This window comes from Trichosurus vulpecula, chromosome 2 (genome assembly GCF_011100635.1).
Source record: "Trichosurus vulpecula isolate mTriVul1 chromosome 2, mTriVul1.pri, whole genome shotgun sequence".
Classification (NCBI taxonomy): domain Eukaryota; kingdom Metazoa; phylum Chordata; class Mammalia; order Diprotodontia; family Phalangeridae; genus Trichosurus; species Trichosurus vulpecula.
In genome coordinates, this window is record NC_050574.1 from 84,973,970 (window position 1) to 84,982,274 (window position 8,305).

General features: G+C 40.5%; 1 pseudogene; it reads right to left on the reverse strand.

Moving 5' to 3' along the window:
- Nucleotides 1–723: 723 nt before the first annotated feature.
- LOC118836554 lies at nt 724–3,197 on the reverse strand (annotated as a pseudogene).
- Nucleotides 3,198–8,305: the final 5,108 nt, after the last annotated feature.

Below are 8,305 nucleotides of genomic sequence, written 5' to 3' on the forward strand. Positions count from 1 at the left end.
CCTTACAAATTAAAATGTTACCACTAGTGATTATGAATCCAGATTTGATTTGCTCATCCAACTAAGTTACCATCACCTGATTGGTAATTAATTGGCTCTGTTTCAAGTTTTAAATACATGATAATTGCTTGTGTTGGGCTTAAATTTCTAAATTTTCTTATATTGTGCAACTTGGTTAATATTGCATTACCTATGTTGTTAGAAAAAACGATTCCTCTTATAATGTAGATGTTGGTAGATTAAGAATTGTGCTTAATTAGGAATTGAGGTTGTTAACTGAAACAAGGATTTTTGGAATCATCTAGTCATAAATTCTTATCAAACCTGTGTAAAGTTTTCTGTGTAGAGGAATTCCTATCGACTAAGTTTAAAGTCCTGGTAAACTTTGTTATTGTGGTAAGGCCAGTTTAATTGGATATGTTTTTATCTTAGGAAAAAAAATTAATTTCCTTCCCAAGGGAAACACCTTTGGGCATTCGGAAATTTGTGAATGCACCTCAATGTTTAAAGGTTTATTTTTGCTTTAAGGAAGAAGAAAGAGATTTCTATCATTTTAAAACTTTCCAATTGATTTTCTTCATGAAAGTTGAGTGATTTTTCCTCTTAACATCAGGATAAATTTTAACTGTTTTTAAACGGGAAATATTTCAAGAAGAGATGTTTTGAAAAAAACCTCGTCTGAAGTTTAGAAGGCCTTCTCTGAATTTGTAGCTACTCCATGGCCTATGCAAGGGACAAAAGCCAGGGGTCAATGCATATTCTGTGAAAAAAAATATGCTTGCACAGCAGAATTCTAACAATATCCTTTCCTTTATACTTTTCAATGCACACTGCACAATTTTCTGCATATATCAGTATCAATTCCCTTGTCTCCATGCTTTATAACATGAAGCTAAAGTTGCCCAGTAGCTTTCTTTTTTCTTTTCTATGGTTCTGATTTCCCAACTGTGAACCAGCATATAGGAAATGCTGTGTGTAGTAAAATATTAGTCAAGCTAATGATATGATCTTCATGGTGATGACAGCAATGGCTACAAACAACAGACTGACCACTGATGAACTCTTGTACGTGACATGTACCAACGTGTATGATCATTTTAACTGGAATTCCTCTTTGCACTGGCCCCAAAATTTCTATTCCTTTTTGATAGAAAACCATAATTACCACCGTTTTTCCTGTCCCCAGGTGGGACATGGAGTTGGTGCCATTGCCGTAGTGCTCCTCTTGCTAAATGAGCAGCCGGGCTGAGACATTTTTGTGCGTGGCGTTGAGCAACTTGTCCTTGAAGGTGCAGTCCCAGTCCGGCAGCGCTCGCCTCCCGCCCGCCTGCCCCCCCAGCAGGGACACGTAGTACTGGGAATCAGGCGCGCAGCCATTCCTGTCGCAGCCTGGGCCACGGGGTATGCCCACCAGGCCCTGCAAGTTCTCCCTGGGCGACCTGTCGCTATAACGGCCGCTCTTGTACGGTCATGATCGTCAGCGGGTAACGTACGTACGTCATGCTCACCAACACTGAGTATCATTTGAGCTCCCTGCGCCGGGCCCCCGGCATCTCGCACAAGGCTAGGGCCAAGAGGCCCACAATGCCTTCGAGGCCACCGCCACAGCACCATGTGCTGAAATGAGGAGGAACCTGAAGAGGAGGCGGCAGGGCCAAGGGCATGACTGGGAGGGGGCTTGCCCCACCCCCCAAGGGAGCCTTGATATTGGTGTGTTGTCTATGATTCCTTTTAAGCATAATGGAGTTTCTTTTTTTTATCCCTCGTTGTGATATGAATGTTGTTTTTTGCTTTGCCTGACAGAACGATTGCATTTTTTTTTTTTTAGTAATTTTATGATTGGTTAAAAAAAATCAGTCATTCGTTTTTATTCTGTTTGTTTTTAAAATGAATTTCTCAGAAGTAACAGATTGTGGATTTCTGTTTGCTTATCAAATCTGTCACTGTTTTTTTTTTTCATTTTATTGAATTGTTTTAATGTGGCTATAGCTAACTTGGATTTCTCCTCTTAAGAACAACCTGTTCATATCCTCTGGCCATTTGCAGATTGATGAATTCCTAGAGAAGAGCCACTTCTTTGTGTTAGATGGGTAAAGTTAGGAAATAGTTGGGTGAAGACACCTGAGTGATATATAAGAAAGGGAAAGGGGAGAAAAGGTAACTGTGAATGGTGTCAATATCTCAATTAAGTTTTTGTTTTTGCTTTTTTAAAGAGGCAGTTGGGGTTAGCTGACTTGCCCAGGGTCACACAGCTAGTAAGTTAACATGTGTCCTGCTGACATCAGAGCCAACACCCTATTCACTGTGCAACCCAGCTGCTCCAATATCTCCATTAAGTGCCAAACAAGGTCCTTTGAGAGCATGAGGACGGAGGCACAATAGGAGGCTTGATAAAAGATCAAGAGTGGTAATTTGTTGTGAGTGGAAGAGTAAAATAATCTGGGAGGTATAAATGCATTGCTGTGCTATATTGACGCTCAGTTGAGATTACATAAAACTGCAGGATCCAAGCACAGTTTGAGATTTGGAAAAAAAGGCAAGGAATTGAACTGTAGGGGAGAGTGTAGGCCTACAACAATTCACCCAGCGGTGAATTGAGAAAGGAGATAAGTATAACCAGTGTAAGAGAAAAAGGTGAAGAGTGCAGGCATTAGAGATCATGATGATGAAAAAGAAGAGGCATAAGGGATGTAAGATACAGGGAAAGATGGAACGATAAGAAATTATGATCAGATGAATACATTTCAGACTTCAAGAACATAGTAGCAAAATTCCTATTGATGATGATAAGATCACGGCAAGGGTGGGGAACCTGCATTCTCAAGGGCACATGTGGCCCTCTAGGTCCTCAAGTACACCCCTTTGACAGAATCAAACCTCAAAGAACAAATCCCCTTAATAAAATGATTGTTCTATAAAAGTTGTACTCAGTCAATAGACCCCACCCAAGGAACTAGAAGGCCACAAGCCTGCAGGTTCCTCACCCCTGAAGGACACGACTATCTTTCCGTGTATCTAAGGTGAAAGGGAGGCTTGAGTTCGAGAAATTAGGAAGTGAGAGTAGTTAAGGGATCATCAACATATGTTTTTGTTGCTGTTGTTCAGTCCTTTCAGTCATGTCTAACTCTTTGTGACCCCATTTGGGGTTTTCTTGGCAAAGATATTGAAGCAGTTTGCCATTTTCTTCTACATCTCATTTTACAGATGAGTAAACTGAAGGAGTTAAAGATATTGCCCTTGGTCATACATAAGAGTCTGAGGTCAGATTTGAACTAAGGAAAACGAGCTCTTTTCTAAGACCTACATCCCTTTATAGCCTAACAACCAAAAGGCCCCCTCGGGCTTTTTGAAAACCTGAATGACTTATCTATTTCAACTGACCACTCACAGTCTTCACTCATTCCAAGCCCTTTGTACAATGCCCAGAACATAGTAAGTATGGTTCATAAACGCTTATTAACAGACTGACTTTTCTTCTGTTTTTGATTGTCTATTTGGAGCTTATCATGATAGGAGATATTTTGTTAAGTTCTTTTCCTTTTTTTTTTTTGATTTTTATTTATTTATTTAAATTTATTTATTTAACATATTTGGTTTTCAGCATTGATTTTCACAACAGTTTGAATTACAAATTTTCTCCCCATTTCTCCCCTCCCCCCCCACTCTAAGATGGCATATATTCTGGTTGCCCTGTTCCCCAGTCAGCCCTCCCCTCTATCACCCCCCTCCCCTCTCATCCCCTTTTCCCTTCCTTTCTTGTAGGGCAAGATAAATTTCTACGCCCCATTGCCTGTGTATCTTATTTTTTAGTTGCATGCAAATTTTTTTATTTTTGAACAACTGTTTTTAAAACTTTGAGTTCCAAATTCTCTCCTCTCTTCCCTTCCCACCTACCCTCCCTAAGAAGTCAAGCACTTCAACCTAGGCCATGCATGTATCATTATATATAACTCTTCCACAATACTCATGTTGTGAAAGGCTAACTACATTTTGCTCCTTCCCAACCCATCCCGCTTTATTGAATTTTCTCCCTAGACCCTGTCCCCTTTCCAAAGTGTTTGTTTTGATTACCTCCACCACCATCTGTCCTCCCCTCCATCATCCCCTCCCTTTTATTTTTTTTTTATCTTCCTCCCTCTTCTTTCCTGTGGGGTAAGATACCCAACTGAGTATGTATGGTATTCCCTCCTCAGGCCAAATCTGATGAGCGCAAGGTTCACTCATTCCCTCCTCACCTGCCCTCTCCCCTCCTCCCACAGAACTGCTTCCTCTTGCCACCTCTATGCGAGATAATCCGCCCCATTCTATCTCTCCCTATCTCCCTCTCTCAGTATGTTGCTCTCTCATCCCTTAATTTCATTTTATTTCTTTTAGATATCTTCCCTTCATCTTCAACTCACCCTGTGTCTGCTCTCTCTCTTTTACATATATATATACATATATAAATATATGTATATATATATATATAAAAACACACACACATATATATACACATACATACACATGCATACACATACACATAGATACATACATACATACATACACATTCACCTATATATATACATAAACATATATATATGCATATTCCCTTCAGCTACCCTAATACTGAGGTCTCATGAATCATCCACATCATCTTTCAATGTAGGAATGTAAACAAAATAGTTCAACTTTAGTAAGTCCCTTGCAATTTCCATTTCTTGATTACCTTTTCATGCTTCTCTTGATTCTTGTGTTTGAAAGTCAAATTTTCTATTCAGTTCAGGTCTTTTCACTGAGAAAGCTTGAAAGTTCTCTATTTTATTGAAAATCCATATTTTGCCTTGGAACATGATGCTCAGTTTTGCTGGGTAGGTAATTCTAGGTTTTAATCCTAGCTCCATTGACCTCCGGAATATCGCATTCCAAGCCCTTCGATCTCTTAATGTAGAAGCTGCCAGATCTTGGGTTATTCTGATTGGGTTTCCACAATACTCAAATTGTTTCTTTCTGGCTGCTTGCAGTATTTTCTCCTTGATCTGGGAGCTCTGGAATTTGGCGACAATATTCCTAGGAGATTTCTTTTGGGGATCTATTTGAGGAGGCGATCGATGGATTCTTTCAATTTCTATTTTGCCCTGTGGCTCTAGAATATCAGGGCAGTTCTCCTTGATAATTTGTTGAAAGATGGTATCTAGGCTCTTTTTTTTGATCATGGCTTTCAGGTAGTCCAGTAATTTTTAAATTATCTGTCCTGGATCTATTTTCCAGGTCAGTGGTTTTTCCAAGGAGATATTTCATATTGTCTTCCAGTTTTTCATTCCTTTGGTTCTGTTTTATAATATCCTGATTTCTCATAAAGTCACTAGCTTCCACTTGCTCCAATCTAATTTTTAAAGTAGTATTTTCTTCAGTGGTCTTTTGGACCTCCTTTTCCACTTGGCTAATTCTGCCTTTCAAGGCATTCTTCTCCTCATTGGCTTTTTGGAGCTCTTTTGCCATTTGAGTTAGTCTGTTTTATAAGGTGTTGTTTTCTTCAGTGTATTTTTCAGTATTTTTTTGGGTCTCCTTTAGCAAGTCATTGACTTGTTTTTCATGGTTTTTTCGCATCTTTCTCATTTCTCTTCCCAATTTTTCCTCTACTTCTCTAACTTGCTTTTCCAACTCCTTTTTTAGCTCTTCCATGGCCTGGGACCAGTTCCTGTTTTTCTTGGAGGTTTCTGTTGTAGGCTCTTTGACTTTATTAATTTCTTCTGTCTGTATGTTTTGGTCTTCTTTGTCAGCAAAGAAAGAATGCAAAGTCTGAGACTGAATCTCGGTGCGTTTTCGCTGCCTGGCCATATTCCCAGCCAACTAACTTGATCCTTGAGTTTTTCAGTGGAGTATGACTGCTTGTAGATTACAGAGTTCTATGTTCCACGTTTGGGGGGGAGGTGCCAGCTCTGCCACACCAGCACTGCTCCTTCCCCAAGAACCCCCAACCCGAACTGGGCTTAGATCTTCGGCAGGCTGTGCACCCCTGCTCTGATCCTCCACTTAATTCCTCCCACCAGGTGGGCCTGGAGCCGAAAGTAACAACAGCTGTAGCTGCCCCACCTCAGCTGCCCCCAGGCTGGAAGCCGAACCGCGAACTCCTTCCACTCCGGCAGCTTTTCCCACTAACCTTCTCAGCAGTCTTTGGTGTTTGTGGGTTGAGAAGTCTCGTAACTGCCGCAGCTCACTGAATCAGGACGCTAGGGCCCCCTCCGCCCGGCTTCTGGTCTGGATGGTCCAAGTCGCTCAGGCTGGGCTCTGCTTCACTCAGTTCCCAGCTCCCAGCTCCCAGCTCCAAGCTCCGTGTGGGATAGACCTCACCCAGAGACCATCCAGGCTGCCCTGGGCTGGAGCCCTGCTTCCCTCTGCTGTTCTGTGGGTTCTGCCATTCTAGAATTGGTTCAGAGCCATGTTTTATAAGTTTTTGTAGGGTCTCCGTACGGAGCTCACACTATTCCCTGCTTACCAGCCGCCATCTTGGCTCTGCCCCCAAGTCACCTGTTAAGTTCTTTTTCAGCCACTTTCCATGACCCTATTTGGGATTTTCTTGGCAAAGATACTGCAGTGTTTTGCCATTTCCTTCTCCAGCACATTTTACAAATGAGGAGACTGAGGCAAACAGAGTTAAGTGACTTTCCCTGGCTCACATAGCTAGTAAGTGTCTGAGGATGGTTTTGATCTCATGAACATGAGTATTCCTGATTCCAAGCCTAAGTGCTCTATCCACTGTGACAGCTAGTCCCCTTGCTTTCTTTATGAGATATTTACCTAAATCTAATTTATGCCTGTCTACTTACAGGTTTCCCAGAAGTTTTGGTAGATACTGGGTCTTTTGGCTGGGAGTTAGTATCCTTGGTTTCTTAAACTCTGCACTAGTCCAGTCAATTGCTGCTGGTTTTGAGTATCAAATCTGCTTCACTTAACAACTTTTTTGTTTTTTTAAAATCTAGTACAAAATAGCTCTGGTGCTTTTGCTTTGGTAATATGAATTAATAGGAAATATCAGTAGGCCCTCTTCTTTCCCCTCTTTTTTAATCATTTCCCTAGAAATGCTTAAATTTTGTCCCTCTTTATGAATTAAGTAATTATTTTATTGAGTTCTAAAAGGTAATATTGTGATAGTTTGACTGGCTCTCTTTTTGTTCTTTACCTGTCACATTATGATTGCCCTGCATTTTAGAGATATCTTATGATAGAATCATTTGTTTTAACTCTATTTTATTAATACACATACACATACCTACATACATATATATATGTATATATACACACACATATATATATGTACACACACAAATATACATATATGTATATATTCACACATACATATACATACACACACACATACATATATATACATGTATATACATACACACATATATGTACATATGTATTTGGCAAGGCAGTCGGAGTTAAGTGACTTGCCCATGATCACACAGTAAGTGTCAAATGTCTGAGGCCACATTTGAATTCAGGTCTTCCTGACTGCAGGGCCAGTGCTCTATCCACTGCACCACCTAGCTGCCTGTAACAACAGTGCTGTTTGCAGATGCTGTTGATGTATAAGGTCAATAATACCAGCACATAGGAGGGCTGCTAGGACAGGTTCTTTGATCTGCTTTTCTAAGGAAAGCAATTTTAAGAGGTTCACAATCTCACTTTAATTAAATATACATGTATCATTCACTTAGTTCAGGGGAAAAAGTCAGCACCCTGAACTAAAGAGAAAACACAAACAGAAATTACAAGCAGAAATTATATAAACATAGCAAATAATACAAATCAGCAGACAGGGCTTTTAACTGGCTCTCCATAGCAATACATACATAGTTATGAAACAGAGAAGCACCAACACCTGGGTTTTCAAATCTGGAGGGCTCCTTATCGGGTCCCCAGAGTTTGGTCTAGCCAAATCACATGAACACTCTTCCAATGAGCAAGCCCCAAAGCACAATGCTAACCTCACAGGATATATACATTTCTTCAGGGTCAGAGGGCATCACAACAATGTGAGTCAAACTCATGCGACTTAGGCTTTCTTGTGACTTAAGCAGGTCATCAAAGTCTCTTGAGTCAATCAAAGGCAAGGCTCAATTGAAGGCACTTGATTGCCTTAGTGCTAAGAAGAACTCCAAAAGAAAAAAGAGCAAAAAGTCCCACTTTGCTTGCCATTACACTGCCCCCAATATTTTCTGCCTCACCACATATGAGCATATAATGCATAGTGCTTCCTCACTCTTTCTCTTGTTTCTATTAGCCTTTGACAATATCTGCATTGAATTCCTTTGCAAAAGGG